Source organism: Gigantopelta aegis, chromosome 3 (assembly GCF_016097555.1).
Source record: "Gigantopelta aegis isolate Gae_Host chromosome 3, Gae_host_genome, whole genome shotgun sequence".
Lineage (NCBI taxonomy): Eukaryota > Metazoa > Mollusca > Gastropoda > Neomphalida > Peltospiridae > Gigantopelta > Gigantopelta aegis.
Genome location: NC_054701.1, coordinates 12899484 through 12917963, shown reverse-complemented (window position 1 = coordinate 12917963; position 18480 = coordinate 12899484).

Here is an 18480-nt window from a genome sequence, read left to right as displayed (position 1 = left end):
TCTTCATTTAAAAAAGCAATAAAACCCGATGTCCCATGCGTTGCGCCATACTATTCATTTGGTAATAGAAGAAAAAATGTATTACATACCAAGTTAAGACACAGGTGTAGTGATTTAAAAGCAGACTTATATCGAGTTGGTCTTAGCACCGGTTCCTCGTGCAGTTGTGGATATAATTTTGAAAACAATTATAATTTTTTCTGTGAATGCATTTTATATAAAAGGCAAAGACGCACTCTCTGGAATTCATTGCAAAGATTTCAGCCAATATATTTACAACTAGTTTTAAATGGTAAAAATACTCTAAGTGAAGAAGACAATAAAGAAATATTTTTTCATGTACATAAGTATATAAATGAAACAAAAAGTTTCCCTTAAGTAGTAACTAAAGTATGGATCTTTAAAATTATTATTATTTATTTATTTTATTGTTATTATTATTATTATTATATGTGTAGCCATTACGTAATCATTACGATGCCTTGTTTTTGTTTTGTGTTTTCTTTTATCAAACATGCTGTCTAATTATCGAACACATAGAACACTTTATTGCGTCTCTTTTTTTCTGTTTCCTTTATTCTTTCTGTTTTTCAATAATATTTATTTCTGTTCATATTTAAATTGCAAAACTATATTACTGTCGTAAATATGTATGTATTTTGGAGAAGGCCTAGTAAGTTGTGTAACTTGTACCTAATCAATTTGTGCTTTAAAAAAGCAATACAATATGTTTCAATCAGTCAAGTAGATGGACATTCTATTAATCTGAGCAAGTTTATATGTCTATCTAAACCAGCGAAACAAATAAAGAAATCCGGGAAAAAAACCCAGAAAGACTTTACCGAATAACTGATGTTGATGTTAATGCCACAGATACACTTGAAATACATCATGGGATATCAAATACATCACGGACTAGGTGGCAAAAATGTTCTCACTCTCATCACCAGTTTTCACTTCTGCGAATTACGAGTATCATGTTTCAAACACGTCCGTTTATTCAGTTTGGCATCTGCTCTATTACTTCGTTATTTCTATAAAGGACCACATTACATGCCATGTTTGAAATCTAGATTATCTAACTAACTTCTCTGATTAACCCTTTGTCATAGGCACATTATATTTTAGTGTCGGATGGAAATAAAATTTCATACATTTCATCAGTATAATTTTAATGAACACGTTATAGCACACCGAGATATATATTTTAAAATGTTTTCTTCATATTTCATTAAGAAATGACAGTAATGACTCTTATAGGCAGTATTAAACAAAATAAATTCCGACTGGGTCAAAGATCGAGGTGCACCGAACTTTTGATAGAGAAGTGAGCACCACAAGTCCTGTGATTGGTCATAAATGTGTGTTGATTGTAAAAAAAAAGTTTCATCTGGGCAAAAAATGTATGCAATTGTATTTCATCTAGTACCACTGTGCCAAGTAGCCTTGTGCTTGAAACATGTATGGGGTACCTGTAAAAAAGTACTCGAATTTTTTGCGAAACTAGGATAGTCATAGACTCTACCCGTTATCTCTGAAATGAGCAGCTTGACCCCATTCACTTTAAGGGTGATGGGTGGTAATATTTATATCCGTGGCGTTTATGTCGATTGATACGCTGCAGGTAGGAGTTTTAGTCGTCTATCGGATTTGATTTTGGTAGTATACACCCTATAGGTTGGACTATACCAAATAAAATTCCATAGGCGACCATGTTAATGTTTGTGTTTAAAAACACTATATGCAATATATCACCAAACTATGACCTATAAATATCAGTACTACAACCCCTACCTCAAAGTTTTAACTGAAGAAAATGGTACCTTTCATGGCTCATTTTCGGTATAACCAGATGTTTCTACAACACCCCTAGTTTTGCACAAAATTTTAGAACTTTTTTTTACAGGTACCCCATACATGTTCCAAGCACGAGGATACTTGACACAGTGGTACTAGATAAAATAAAATTGCATACATTTTTAGCTCAGATGAAACTATTTTTTTTACAACCAACATACTCACATTTATAACCAATCATAGGACTTGTGGTGTTAACGTCTCTATCAAAAGTTCGGTGCATTTTCTTAAAATATTGATGTTTGTACACCATGTGTTTTTAGTATTCCTAATGTTTATGGTAGCTTAAACACGATTTGTTTTTACATGTACAAACTTACTGAAGGAAAAATCCAGTTTGAGCTGCTAATTTTAATTGTTAGGCCTGGTGTTGACCACTTTTGAAATATGCTCTGTACGGGAATTTTAGCAGATGGGTGGGGTATAGACTAGTGAGCGAAGTGTATAAGGGAGTCGAGTCGTGCACCCCCGGGAAATATATTGAAAATAAAGAACGTGCTTGAGCAGGGAGGGTTTCGCCCCACAAAACACTCCCCTTGCATACATACCTGATGTAAGTATTATATACTCTTCAAAAGAAGAAACGCAAAACCACATTGTCGTAACATTTGGAGAATTGATTTAATTATTGAATGGTGAGTCCGATAATTACCAAATGTTGCAGGATTGTTCACAATTCACTCTAGTCCATTGTGAGTAAGTGATAGGACACACCACCAAGGTTAAGGTCATCTGGAGTCAATACCGGGTGTGGCCTCCGCGTGTGTTGACAACTGCCTGGCACCGCCTGCCCATTGAAGCAACCAGAGTACGGATGACGTCCCGGGGGATGGTGGCCCACTCGGCCTGCAAGGCTGCTGGCAGCTCGGGCAGGGTCTGGGGCTGTGGTTGTCGCTGTCGGAGGCGTCGGTCCAACTCGTCCCATAGATGCTCAATTGGGTTCAAATCCGGTGATATCGATGGCCAAGGAAGGACATTAATGTTGTTGTTCTGTAGGAAAGCCGTTGTGAGACGTGCTGTGTGAGGCCTGGCGTTGTCATGTTGGAACACTGCGTTGGCGTTGGCCATAACTGGAACGATGTGTGGCCGGAGGATCTGGTCAATGTAGCCCTGTGCATTCAGGTTGCCCTGCACGTGGACCAGGTCAGTTCTGCTAGTGTGTGAGATGGCTGCCCACACCATGACACTAACCCCCGCCGAATCTGTCCACTTCCTGCACGCAGTTTGCCGCATAACGTTCACCACGACGCCTATACACGCGACATCTTCCATCATGACGTCGGAGCAGAAATCGGGACTCGTCACTGAACCACACCTGTCTCCATCGCAGTTGAGGCCATTGTCGATGAATCTGGCACCACTGCAGTCGGAGTCGACGGTGTTGTGGTGTTAAGATGACACCTCGAACTGGACGTCTGGCACAAATTCCTACCTCACGTAGGCGGTTCCGTACGGTCTGGTCGGATATCCTGCGCAAACCTGGTATTGCTGCGGCTGTGGAGGTGGCAGTAGTCAATCGTTCCCGAAGGTGGCGTACCCGGATGTAGCGGTCCTGCCCGGGGGTAGTGACCCGTGGTCGACCGGATCTAGGGAGGTCACGTGTTGATCCATGTTGCTGGTAACGGTCCCACAGTCTGGAGATGGTGCTTGGGGACACATGGAATGCCCTGGCAACGGCCGTTCTGGATTCGCCTGCGTCTAGTCGGCCGATGGCATTGTTTCTCTGCGGTTCACTGAGACGTGGCATGTCCTGGATTGTCAACTGTCGGCCAGATACAGAGGCCAGGCAAGCGAACACCCTGCACTTTTATACTGTCGGTGTTCATGTTGCACGTGCAGACAACGCACGTGCAGTGGTGACATGGTTTGCACGTGGCTGCGTTTTTGCGAATATTCACATTTTGGAACTTTATTGTACAGTAGCTGCGTTTTATCGAATGTAACCGTGGGAATGTGTTTGGGACATGCAATGACCTTATATTCACAAAGCATGAACCGGTAGGAAACATAAAATCGGAGTTATAACCCATTTGTACCCTTTTGCGTTTCTTTTTTTGAAGAGTATATAAATGTAAACTACACATTTTCTATTGATGTCGAATGTATTATTCTATGTCTATATATTTTAATAGCGCGCGCGCGCACACACACACACACACACACACACACAGAGGAATACACACACGCACACACACACACAGACACACACAGAGACACACACATATACACACATAAACACAGACACACACAGACTCACAGACACACAGAAACACAGACACACACAGACACACCCGTCTGTAAATATTATTATGGTCTGTATATAATATGTGCAGGTCTGTTTTATGTCTCTAAACAATGTTTTGGTAAATAAATATATATAAGTCGTTGCGACTTTCCGCATTTGCCGCTTTCTGTATGAATGACAATTCGTGCGAAAAGTCGTGCGTAAAGTGCGAAAAGTTGGCGTTCACTTTCTGCATAAACAGGCCTTTAAAACGTTCGCTTTTGATTGATAAACGGTAATTTAAATGAAGATGTTTATGTACACTGCGACCACGCACGCGGTTCGTTCGGAATGTCGCAGATATTGCCTCTAGAGCGAATGTTTTACCAATGGTCGCACGAACAATTTTTAGTAGCCAGCCGAGCTTTTTCTCGAATCACGAGGCGATTGGAATTTATGACCCATTTTTTAATTATTAAAGTTTACAGATCCCCCCAAAAACAAATATGGTAGTGCCAGGGTTGTGGCCCTGGTATCGCTACCTTACAATCATTTTATAGGTTAAACGGTCATTCCTGAGTTTGTTGCATTGTAAGATGTTTCCGATTAATACAATATTTCTACGATTAAACTTACATATTAAATATATTTTCTTGTTTAGAATATCAGTGTCTGTATATTCAATGTGTTTCTGGTCTTCATAATATTTGTAAGGAGCCCAAACTGAATTCTGTATTCAAATAATTTCGTACATACAATAAAGAATTATTTTAGAAACTAAAATGAAATTTAACCTAGTACGAATATTAGAACGATCAGAAACACATTTAATATACAGCCACTACTATTGCAGAAAAATATATTTGATATGTAATTAAAATCGTTAAAAAATCTCTGTTAGTCAATAACATCTTAAAAACTGCAGCAAACCCTTTAAAACATTGTACGTAATAAATGAAGAATACTGGCACGTATAGCATATTAATCCAAACAGTAATAATGGACACAGATACATGAAAAACAAAGTTTATAGTTTTATGGGTTTAACACAGGAGCTGGCAATAATAATAATAATAATAATAATAATAATAATAATAATAATATATGGAAGGAAGGAAAGAAAGAAAGAAAAAAAAGATTAATTTAAAGAAAGACTGAGTAAATTAAAAAAAATACATTTCGATATCAAATTTGTTCTTAACACATTTTTAACGTTATTTATATTTAACATCCTTTTTTGTATTTTCTGACCATAAATATAATATTTGATGTTTATAGTGAACCATTTACAAATCTTTTTTCTTTCTTAGTGATATTAAATATGACAATATCTTTATTAAAACTGATTTCATTTCATGTAAGATATGAACTTTGTCACACTTAAATATAAATAAATATCTCAGCGTTTCTGAAAAATTACTGCAAATGCTACAAGTATTAGAATAAATATAATGAATCATAATAATTTGTTAGTCGCCAGGATTCTGTGCAAAATTCTATATTGAAACCATTCTACAGATGTACCTTTTTACACTATGGATAGGGAGAGTATAAACCTTTTTTCATTCCTGTGCAAGGAGGATGCAATCTTCAGTAAAGGATCTCGGGAATGGATGTCCTCCTGTAGACGATAGTACAACACTAGGTGGACTCAAAATGGACTTAACAATATGTTGGGCTTCCGGCTGGGCTGTTCCAGCGTACAAAATACTTGTTAAGACACCACGATAAACATGTCAGTAACATTATAACTGTTGCTATTTGTATGACAGGACTAATTAAATATGCTTAAAATTACCAATATATCTAACGTTTTTAAACTACCTGAATATATGCTCTGAACTAATTGACATAATTGACACACACACATACACACACACACACATGCACACACACACACACACACACACACACACACACACACACACAGATACATACACACACACAGATGCACACACACACACACACACACACACAGATACACACACACACACAGATGCACACACACACACACACACATATATAGACACACACACACACACACACACACACACACACACCACACACACACATATATAGACACACACACACACACACACACACACACACACACACACACACACACACACACACACACACACAGATTATCCATTTCGAACTATAGAGAACAGTGCACATGTTTAGCGAGAGAGCAATTAAAGAATTACGTTTGTTCGGTATTGCGAATATTGAAATAAGTACAAAGAGTGACATTTATCAACAAATTTTGAGTTTAGGTGGGGAAGGAATCTGGGGATTGTAGAGGTTTATACATAGACAACTAATGATTTAAAAGTGGTGGGGGTGAACTAGCTAGTGAAACAAATTACGTATGTCCATTGCCAAATTAACAAACTACTAATTTTTATACAAGCAGTCCGGGGCACAACAGGGGTGGGGGTTGGGGTGGGAGGTAATAGGATTTAAGAATGAAACAATAAATACTATTATCCTGTTCAATTATTTAGACCCAAAGTTTTTTGCAAATGTTACGTTTATTTCCTATTCGATATTTGTTTTCTTTGCATTTACATGAAAACAAACCCAAACCCCGACAGGTGTTATATACAAATCATCATATAAAATGCACGAAGTTGACTTAATTCCACTTTTTAAAAATCTCTGTGTCGTTTGAATGCACGTTATTTCTCCTATAAATAACTACGGTCATTTGCATATCAAAAGCATCATTCCATAGTGCGTTTCAAACTAATGTTCGGTTCTATCGTCCTATCCGCACAAATCGTAGTATGACCTATATTTAAGAAAATATCTGTAAACATGAAGCAGGCGCGGATTCAGGTGGGGAGTTCAAGTGACAAAACCTCAGTTTGAAAAAAAAATATGTATCAAATATTATAATTATATTGTGGAATACACAAGCGCGCGCGCTGAAGGGAGAAACAGAGAGAGAGAGAGAGAGAGAGAGAGAGAGAGAGAGAGAGAGAGAGAGAGAGAGAGAGAGAGAGAGAGAGAGAGAGAGAGAGAGAGAGCGAGAGAGAGAGACGTCATTTATGTAACGACGCACTCAACATATTTTAATCTATGGTTATATGGTTATAGGGAGAGAGAGAGAAGAATATGGTATGCATGCGATTGGTGGAGGTGTGACCCTCTGCACAACCCCAACCCCACTTAAGGCTTCTTTTGTATATGGAGCGGGACGTAGCTCAGAGGTAAAGCGTTCGCTCATAGTATGTCGACTGATCGATCCCACATGGTGGACCCATTGGGTTGTGTCTAGTTCCAGCCTGTGAACCACAACTGATGTATAAAGGCTGTGGTATGTGCTATCCTGTCTATGGGATGGTGCATATAAAACGTCCCTTATTGCTTATCAAAATTGCTTATCGGAAACAGTGGCCCATGTGGCGGTAGCGAGTTTCTTTCTCAGGGTCATAATGCTCCTTAACCGTTTTGTCTGACGCCACATAAACGTATACTTAACTCCAAAAGAAACGCGAAAATTTTAAAATATTAAAAAACCCACATTTGAATAAACTATGTACAAATCGATTAAGTTGACCAATAGCCATCTTGTCAGCGTATCCAATTCCACATAACGCATGAAAAAAACGAGTACAGTGTGACGTCACGCACGTGCTGAAATTGACGACCAAAATCGATCTGGAATGCAAAACGGGTGGATCATGAAAGATGCGAATTGCACGTGAAACACTACCAGGCCTGGGTATAAAAGAAACGCCAGACAGCAATGTTCAACTCATTTTACGAGTAGCGATACAACGATGCCACGACTTAACGCTGATTCCAGACATAGAGCTTTGGGGAATTTGGAGGCCGGAATGGATGCCAGGCAGGTTGCACGTGCTTTCGGTGTCCATGTCTCGACAATCTACCGTCTCATAGACCGATTTCTACAGAACAACAACGTCGTCGACCGTCCACGTAGCGGCCGTCCCAGAGTGACGTCACAGCGCCAGGACCGTTACATCGTCCGAACTCACATGCGTGATCGGTTCGTACCAGCCACCACAACAGCCCGGCAGACAGTGGGAACCCACAACCGCCCCGTTTCCTACACCACGGTACGACGTCGTCTGATCGCCATCCATCTGAACTGTCGTCGACCGTACATTGGACAACGTCTCACACAGCGACACCGCCTTGCACGACACAACTGGGCTGTTCTGCATCGACAGTGGCGGAACCGACAGTGGCAGAACATCGTCTTCTCCGACGAAAGCCGCTACTGCTTAGATAGGGCCGACGGTCGTATGAGGGTGTGGAGGCGTCGAGGTGAGCGCTTCACAGATGCGTGTGTTATGGAGAGGGACCGTTGGGGAGGGCCTTCCGTCATGCTGTGGGGTGCCATATCCTGGGGACGTCGTGTACAACCTGTCATCTTCGACAACAACGGCCGAGGACGCGGCAGGGGCGTCACAGCACAGCGCTACATCGACGAAGTGCTCACGCCTGTGGTGGTGCCTTTTTTCGCGGGTCACCGTCAGATGGTTTACCAGCACGACAACGCCAGGCCACACACGGCACGGGCCACCCAGGCATTCCTGGCACAGCACAACATCATCACAATGGACTGGCCAGCTTTAAGCCCATCGAGCTCTTGTGGGACGAGGTTCAGCGCATGATGAACCAACGCCCTGCTCCCGTGGTGACACAGCAGCAGCTCCGCCAGGCCGTCGTGGACACCTATAACAACGTGCCCAGGGCCTTCATCAGGAACCTCTTCCCCTCTATGGGTAGGAGGTGTGCGGCGGTCATGGCCAGCAATGGCGGACACACCCGCTATTAGTGGACATGTTTGAGTGGCATGTGACGCCATTGAAGAAGCGCCATGGCCTTGACATTTCAAATGACAATGCGACCTCGATTTTTAACATGTCAATAACATGAAATCTCATCTTTACGAATTGTTTAAGTTTTTCATAGAAACGATTATTTTAAGAACTTTGGGACGTATTTCAATGAGTGCACTCAAAACCTCCAATCTACGTATTCGCGTTTCTTTTGGAGTTAAGTATATATCAAATGCGTTGAGTGTGTCGTTAAATAAACATTTCTCTCGTATGTATGTGTAGTCTATATGCATTTCTAGTCGATTAGTTTATAGGTTGTTAGGTTGTTTGATAGTGAATGATATGGAAATAAATAGGTTTTGGTGTTAAAGAGTTCATGCATACATTAAAGTAATACTCCTGATGGGTATGGAGAAATAACTTAATCAGTCGACGAACTCATTTCTTCATCACTATCTTCGTTAAGGGGGTCTATCACAGGGGGTATTTTATTTCTTATAAAAATATTTTGTTTTCTAAAATCTTCTTCGATCTTTATTACATGTTTAACTGCGTCAGAGAAGTGTGTAGGTGTAACAGAGTTCAATGCATGTGCAAGTTCTCTCCGCACCGTGGTCATTTTACCATCATTATGACTAGCTATGTGCCCTTTGACTTGACTCCAGATCAGTTCTATCGGATTGAGTTCAGAATGTCTTGGCGGCAGTCTTAGACACAAGTGCCCATGGCGTTCAGCAATACCATCAGTAACAAATTGCTTTGCACATTTGTTACTTTTCACAAGTTCATAAAGAACTGGCTTTGTCATGTTACTCTCAAAAGGTATATTTTTGTTTCGTAGCCACGACTGAATTTCTTCCTTTTTAGCGTTTAGTGCAGGACATCGTGTAATCTCAGTTAATTTGTTGTGGTAGCTTGCGTTATCCATGACGATAACAGAAGGTTCTGGTAGAGAAGGCATAAGTTGTTCTTCAAACCATTTGATGAAATTGTCATGATTCATCTCACCATGATAGTCTCCGTCTGTTTTTTTTAGCCTCAAAGATCAAATCACAGCCATCTATCAATCCATATTTATCACAGCCAGCATGACAAATAATAAGTCTTTCTCCTTTCCCAGTCACCGAACAAAGTTTAGGAACTCGATCAGCAGCGTCTGATTTCGGCAGGTGATTGGCAGTACTTGTGCCCGGGTGGATATATGTCCAGTGGTGGGATGTTGTGTGGTTGACATTCACCCAGGTCTCATCTTGATACACTGTTAAATGCCCCTGTTCTCGTAAACTGGATATTTCATGGAGATAGGACAGTCTCCTGTGTGATATACTGGCGTCCTCAAAAATCACTTTTCCGGTAGTAGACATATGTTGGTATTTAAAATCGAGGTCATGGAGTGTTCTTCGTAAAGTTGATATGGATATGTTGATTCCACATTCCTCCCTTAAAGCCACGTTAATCTTATGTAATGTAGGTAATTCGCCCTCTCTATAAAATCTGTATACTCGTCGTCTAATAACATCTTTATCAAATAAATCGATGAGTTTTCGGTCGCGTTTTTTAACAGTGATTTCTGTGCTTGGATTCGTAGAGGTTAGATTTTTTACAGTTCTTTTTACTGTTGAAACCGAAACTTTAAGTGCAGCGGCAACTCGATCGACAATTCGATAAGAAGTATACCTAGGTCTACCGCGCTGATATACATCTTCAAAATAATCGAAAACGTTCTTAATACACAATTTTACATCAACTGAAGTGTTTTTCGATTTACCCATATTTTTCCTCAAATAACAATAACAAGAATGTCGACTACTACATTTTCAATGAATTTATATACCCTACCTAACTTGTATTTTACATGGTTTACACATTGCTACAATAGCACGTGCAGTCATAGATCGAAATAATGATGTTATTGACCAAGCAATGCTATCGTATTTTGAACATTCAGGGCTGTGTCTGCGGGATGAAAAAGTGGTTGAACCCATACGAGTCCGAACAATAGCCCTTTGGTTTTTCGCATTACAAATGTAACACCCCACCCCCAAACCCCAGCCCCTAGCACCACCCTAAATACTATAAATATATATATATATATATATATATATATATATATATATATATATATATATATAGGTATGAGTTCCCAATTTAGAGGCAAATTAAATAACATTTTTATTATTATTTGATGTTGGTGGCCTTTGACATTTTATTCCCCCCCCCTCCCTCTGGTCTTCTGGGTCCGGCCCTGCCTTAAATTTATTTATAAATTTGGAAAGCACATTCCTGCGGTGTGTGAGGTGATTTGTGTTTATTACTGTGCTACACCTCAGTTGTGTTTACATTAGCTAAATTTATTAAATATAATGCACCTACAAGAAAGGGTTACATGTTCTGTTTGTTTACATCTATGTTTAACGGAAAGATTAGACAATGCTGTTACACACTGCAAAACAATAATAACCTTGATTTAGTGATACAAGCTATAATGGCCTTCACGTAGCCTCAGATCCCAATGTTTTGATATGCAAATGACCTTAGTTATTTATAGGAGAAATAACGTGCATTCAAACGACACGGAGATTTTTAAAAAGTGGAATTAAGTCAACTTCGTGCATTTTATATGATGATTTGTATATAAAACCTGTCGGGGTTTGGGTTTGTTTTCATGTAAATGCAAAGAAAACAAATATCGAATAGGAAATAAACGTAACATTTGCAAAAAACTTTGGGTCTAAATAATTGAACAGAATAATAGTAGACGTTGTCAGTGGCGATGATGTAGACTCAGTCTTAAACGGTTTGTTTTAACACTGCACAAAAATATATAATTTAATTGGAAATGGAGAAGATCCGATTTTTAATTATAGGCATCGAATTTGGAGGACGTTTCACTGGAAATTTTAGGTACTTGCTTTTCTTTGTTTTCAATTAAAGTAAATTTGGAGATAAGTACTGCAAACATCGATTGACAACGATGTTCTAGAACATGTTACTAAAACCGAATATATAGTGAAATATTTCAATACCGGACCCTCTGTAAACCGGAATTCCCTCATAAGTAGACGTTTCCCTCGGTCCCTGTTCCAATTTTGGTACAGTTTTTATTAGAAGATAAAAAAAAATGTTACGTGTATATCGGGTATTAGAATCAATATAATGATTCATATATAAGAATGTGTTTATCGCCAGGATTATGTGCAAAATTCTATATTGAAACCATTCTAAAGATGTACCTTCTACTCTATGGAAAGGGATAGTATAAAGCTTTACCCATTCCTGTGCAAGGAGGATGAAATTATAATATATAGAATATGAATATAATTATGTACTAAGCTGTTCAATATGATAAAATAAGAAATATATATATTCCACAATATTTTAGAATATACTCTGATGTTTTCGAAATTATGATTTGAGCAGGCATACTAATTCTCGGGTATTTAGAAATTTTGAAATATTCCATGTAAGGAATAATAATATTTATCCTATAACTTACCCATGATATCCATGTCATAAACCCATGTGATAATTTAGTTTATTACATACCTATTCAATCTTACTATAGTGAAACCGTGTGATACAGTTATGTTGTATCGCACATGTGCGATGATTTAAATTGGGAATTCCCTTTTTCTTTTTACTGCAGTTAGCGCCTTTTATTTACTAACGTCATATATAATTTACAAATGACGTCACATCGTATTTGAAACATTACACAAGGCTGCCGCAGAGTATGATTCTTAACGTTAAGTAAATCCACGAACAGTGTTTTGTTAATAGGTTTAACAAAGTGTTGATATGATGTTAAATTGAAAAACCGTTTTTGTAAAACATAAAAGAAGGTTTGTAATAAATACAGAACTTGACATACATTGTTTTCGCTTCCTATTTATTGCACTCGTTTATTTTGCGAAAGAACATACATATTTTATATATATTCTTGCGCAAAATAAACTCGTGAAATAAATAGGACGCGATAACCCGGTTAATAATGGAATGCAAATTTGCAAGGTCTCTAGATAACGTGTAGCTGTGAATGGATCATTTGCTTACAAGCCAACAAGACCTGTATACCTGAGCATAACGTTTTCAAACATTTAATTCAAATGCCTGACGTCAAAGTAATTTGTGCTAATCGTGATGACGTCATATTGCCGATGGCGGCGACTTTAGTACTGTGATTTACTAAAAATTGAATTAAATGTTATTTTAGAAGTGTTATAGGATAAATTGGAATTCGCAACTCGTGTTTTTTAATATGTAAAATATCAACCTCGTCTAGTTAATCGGGATTTGTCTCGGCAGAGCCTCGACAAATACTGATTAACATAGACTCGGTTGATATTTTCCATATTAAAAAACCTCGTGATGAATCCTCTATATATTATACAACTAAACCTTTGTAAAACGACGATATTTGGTATGTGTTTTCCTGTCTGTGGGAAAGTGCATATAAAAGATCCATTGCTGCATTAGTAAAAAATGTAGCGGGTTTCCGCTGATGACTACGTGTCAGAATTACCAAATGTTTGACATCCAATAGCCGATGATTATTTAATCAATGGGCTATAGTAATGTCGTTAAACAAAACAATTGTATTATTATTATTATTATATTCAACAACAGTTCTTGTTTTGGCATGGAAGACTGGATTGACAGTGTCATGTGCACATCAACTGTGCCTTGAAACATTTATAATGAATGGTTTCACACCGCTTTGCACCAACACAATTGCAACGTACTGGAGAGGGGATACTTTTGATGTTTACATGGCTTCGAGTAATTCATTGACAATGTTATTGTACTCATCTTTGGGTATTTGAATTTACTTGAGCTAAAGCTCTTGAACTGATTGTGTTTAAATAGTTCATCACCATTCATCTTTCTGGACTTGGTTTACGAGAGAAAATGCCAGCATATTTTATTCAAATTCAGACCACAAATGCTTTTTGTCGAGTACCAGATGAAAACACAAGCTTAAACATGCTTACCCTAACCACCTGTACTTAAAGAGAACGTGTATTTCTTGATCAGATTCTTACTAATAACAGTCATTCATAGCAGAATACAAATACTATACTGCACTCTAGATGTTTCCCTCTTGAATGAAGTGTGTTTAACGACACCACTAGAGCACATTGCTCTATTAATCATCGGCTATTGGATGTCAACCATTTGGTAATTTTGACATATAGTCATAGAGAGGAATCCCGCTACATTTTGACATTAGTAGCAAGGAGATTTTTATATAAACACACAGGATAGCACATACCATGGCCTTTGATATACCAGTTGTGGTGCACTGGTTGTAACGAGATATAGCCCAATGGGCCCATTAACGGGGATCGAGCCTAGACTAATCGCGCATCATGTTAGTGTTTTAAAACTAGACTACATCCTGCCCGTTCAAAAGTGAAACTGCAGCCACAAGCCTATGCTATCTGTGAATGAATGAATGAATGAATGAATGTTTAACGACACCTCAGCACAAAAATACACATCGGCTACTGGGTAAATGGTATGTTCTCTGTTCGTCATGTAAATATACATAAAGAATAAAAACGCACCTCATTCAACAACAGCAGTTCCAGATAAACTACTGACACAACTGCTCTCGAGAACATAGCTCATGAGACGCCTTCTCAAACCTACAATAGGGTGCCTTACATAGCCTGTCGTTGTTGTTGTTTATTACTTGTAACATTTATTTAATTTTTTGTATGGTGGTTCCTGGTACACTGAACAAGTAAAAGCAACAAAGAGTAATAATGGAGGTCAATTTCTTTGAACAGGTCAGAGGTACGTACGTAATGATGGTTTATGGGTCATTTGTGTTAATCTGAGCCACTTTATATGTGGACTTTCAACTCAACTCGCGATGAGAGTAGACGTGGTTAGCTGCGCTCTTGACTTACCCCCCCCCCCCCCCACCTGGGGGGACTGCTCGCCAGTTTTGGAAAGCTGAGTGAGTATCGCGTCACGCACACCGGGTCACGGGCTTCCGTGACCTTGGTGTACGGGGACGCGATCTCACCGACAAGGAATCGGAAGTGGAGGAAGAGGAAACCTGCGCCAGGAGCGGCACGGGGGGGATCTAAGCTGGCGGCTCAACCGCCAGTGGCGGTCCCTTCTGCGACGCCGCCCCCAGTCCAACCTGAGACGACGCGACCAGCCCCAAGGGAACCGTCGGCCACCGAACTGGACGAGCTCAACACTGCGGTGTGTGAGACGCCCAACGACCCTCCATCACCGACCGTCACATGGCCCAGGAAGAACTGGCCGGTATCTCCGGTACAGCCAGTCGCCTCGCCATCGGCCCGATCGACCACCGTTGGAGAAAAAAGGAAGGCAACATCACCGACCGACCGGCCAGCCAAGGCCGAGAGACCAGCCCCGGTAGTCGCTCCCCTGAAGAGTCCGAATGGACCGTCGCTGTGAACGGACTGAATAAACAATTTCACCAGTACATGCAGGGGGACACGACTGACCCGACGCAGCTACGAGGCAGCCACCTCAACACAGACTGGAGATCCCTGGAGGACGGCAGCAAATACGAACTCCACAACAAGATGTTTGGAACTCATGACACCGTAGTCGTGACGCACCAGAGGGACAAGACCTACCGCCAAGTCATACTTCCGGCCAAGTTGGACAACAAGAACATCCACAAGATGATCCGGGCGGTCTGCGGCCCCGACTACGGTGCTGTAGTGCGTACTTTGCTACGACGCCAACATCTCCTGCCTCTACTCCGGGAATCTTCAGGCTCGCCAAAGTAGACACCAACCTCCATTTTCTTTTTTTGGGCTTAGTTGGACTTTAAAAATGTTCGGCCGCGGCTCAAAATTCTTATGTTTATTTTTTTATAAATAGTCCAACGCATTTTACTTTGGTGCCCGATCAATTGCTCAAATCACCTTAAAACCTTTTAGGCCGAGCAGTCAAAAACTTTTGGTTTTAAATTCTTAGTCCGGACATGTGTAGAAGTGTAGAATGTCGTTAGGATTTTAGGACTTAGGTCTTTGACCGACCACTAAAAATTTTATTCCAAATTCCGCCCACCTCAAACGTACCCCTCCCCCCTCCTGGCCCGGACTTAGTCACTGGCGAAAGTCAGAGATTAAGCCCGTGACAGGCGTGCGTGAAACCTTCGTGGTATATACGCACGTGTAAAACTTTTACTCACTCACTCACTTTATATGTCAATCTAAACCAGCGAAACCATCTAAGAAATCCGGGAAAAAAATCAGAAATACTTTACGGAATAACTGATGTTGATGTTAAGACCACAGAGGTCGTGGTATGTGCTATCCTGTCTGGGATAGTGCATATAAAATATATTTTGCTACTCATGGGAAAATGTAGCAGACTTCGTACAAGCAGTTGGCGCTCTCGACTAAACTTCACACATCACGTATGTATCATGTTACTGACATTTACATTACAACACAAAGTTAATTTCTACTACTACTACTATTATTACTACTACTACTACTACTACTACTACTACTACTACTACTACTACTACTACTACTACTACTACTACTACTACTACTACTACTACTACTACTACTAAATGAATGAATGAATGAATGAACGAATGAATGAATGTTTAACGACACCCCAGCACGAAAAATACATCGGCTATTGAGTGTCAAAGTATGGTAATGCAAACAAATAAAGTGATGATCACATCAATATAAAAATTCGAGATTTAAATAAAAACACAGTGTAAAGAACTGTGCAGAAATACAAATATCACAGATAGATACGGACTTTTACTCAAAACTTCAATTTTGTGCTGTATTGGCCATTCTGAAAGAGAATGTTACACCCCTGCACCACGGTGAGGTTACAGCACGCGCAGGGGACTACTACTACTACTACTACTACTACTACCTACTACTACTACTACTACTACTACTACTACTACTACTACTACTGCTAATACTACCACTGCCGCTGCCACTGCCACCGCCACCGCCACCGCCACCACCACCACTACGACTGCTACTACCACTGCTACCACCACCACCACCACTACCACTACGACTGCCACTACCACTGCCACCGCCACCACTACGACTGCCACTACCACTGCTACCGCCACCGCCACCGCCACAGCTACCGCTACCACTAACACTACTACTACTAGCACTACTACCACTACTACTGCTGCTGCTGTTGCTGCTGCTATTACTATTTCTATAATAATAATAATAATAATAATAATAATAATTATTATTATTATTATTATTATTATTATTATTATTATTATTTTACAACACACATTATGTTCTAACTGGATTAAGACGTATTAGTTATCCAATACTGTTAACAAACATCTGATCTGCAGAACAGAGGAGAACTTTATTTACTATTGTACTCGTCTCGCGTGCGTGTATCTAAGATAACCTCATCCATATGTCACCAGCAAGTACAGCATATTAATGTTATTTACTCAACCCACTCACGTCATAAGCCTGAAATACCAAACTGAAAAACTGTTGAGGTAAGCTTAAGAACTAAGAACAAAAGTAAATATTAGCTAAACAACTCATGATAAGGGAAGACAATTGAGACAGAAGTGTTTGGCAACGCTATTTACCTGTAATTCAATCACTGCTAGTATTCTGTTCAATAAGACATTTCCGTGAGGTGCTGTAGGGAGATTTTGACGGACCGTTGCAAATAATATTATTAATCCATTTAAAATCCGATTTCATATTTTCTCATATGTTTTCTCTCTCAACTGCTCTAGTATTCTGTCCTTATGATAAGGAAATACACCCTTACAATATAGCCGTATAAATTATTACAATGAAGAAAGGAATTGAATGCTATAAACAAGGGTTGTTTAGTGTTTTACCTACTGTGGTTTCAACTGATAACACACACACACACACACACACACACACACACACACACACACACACACAGAGAGAGAGAGAGAGAGAGAGAGAGAGAGAGAGAGAGAGAGAGAGAGAGAGAGAGAGAGAGAGAGAGAGAGAGAGAGAGAGAGAGAGAGAGGGGCAGAAATATAGGTCCTGGGTTGATATCCCAGTGAGGGTTATTGGGAATGTGTAAGGCCCTACTCAGCCTTTCTCTAACCGTTAAACCCTTTCCGGGACAAGCATAATAGAAAATAGAGAAATGTACATGATGTCGTGAATGACCGCAAAACGTTACTATTTAATGTAATGAACAGTTGGCATGCTGAGTACTCTAGAGGTTGAAACCGACATAGCATACGACAAGAAACTATGTAATTGCAACAAATGACAGGTTTCTTTTAAATCGGAACGACAAAACCCTATTACATGGTCAGGGCTGCATCGCTGTATAAAGAAAGAACAAAAAATGTTTTATTAAACGACGCACTCAACACATTTCATTTACGGTTATATGGCGTCGGACATATGGTTAAGGACCACACAGATATATAGAGAGAGGAAACCCGCTGTCGCCACTTCCTGGGCTACTCTTTTCGATTAGCAGCATGGGTCTTTTATATGCATCAACCCATATACAAGATAGCACATACCACGACCTTGATTAACCAGTCGTGGTGCACTGCTGGAG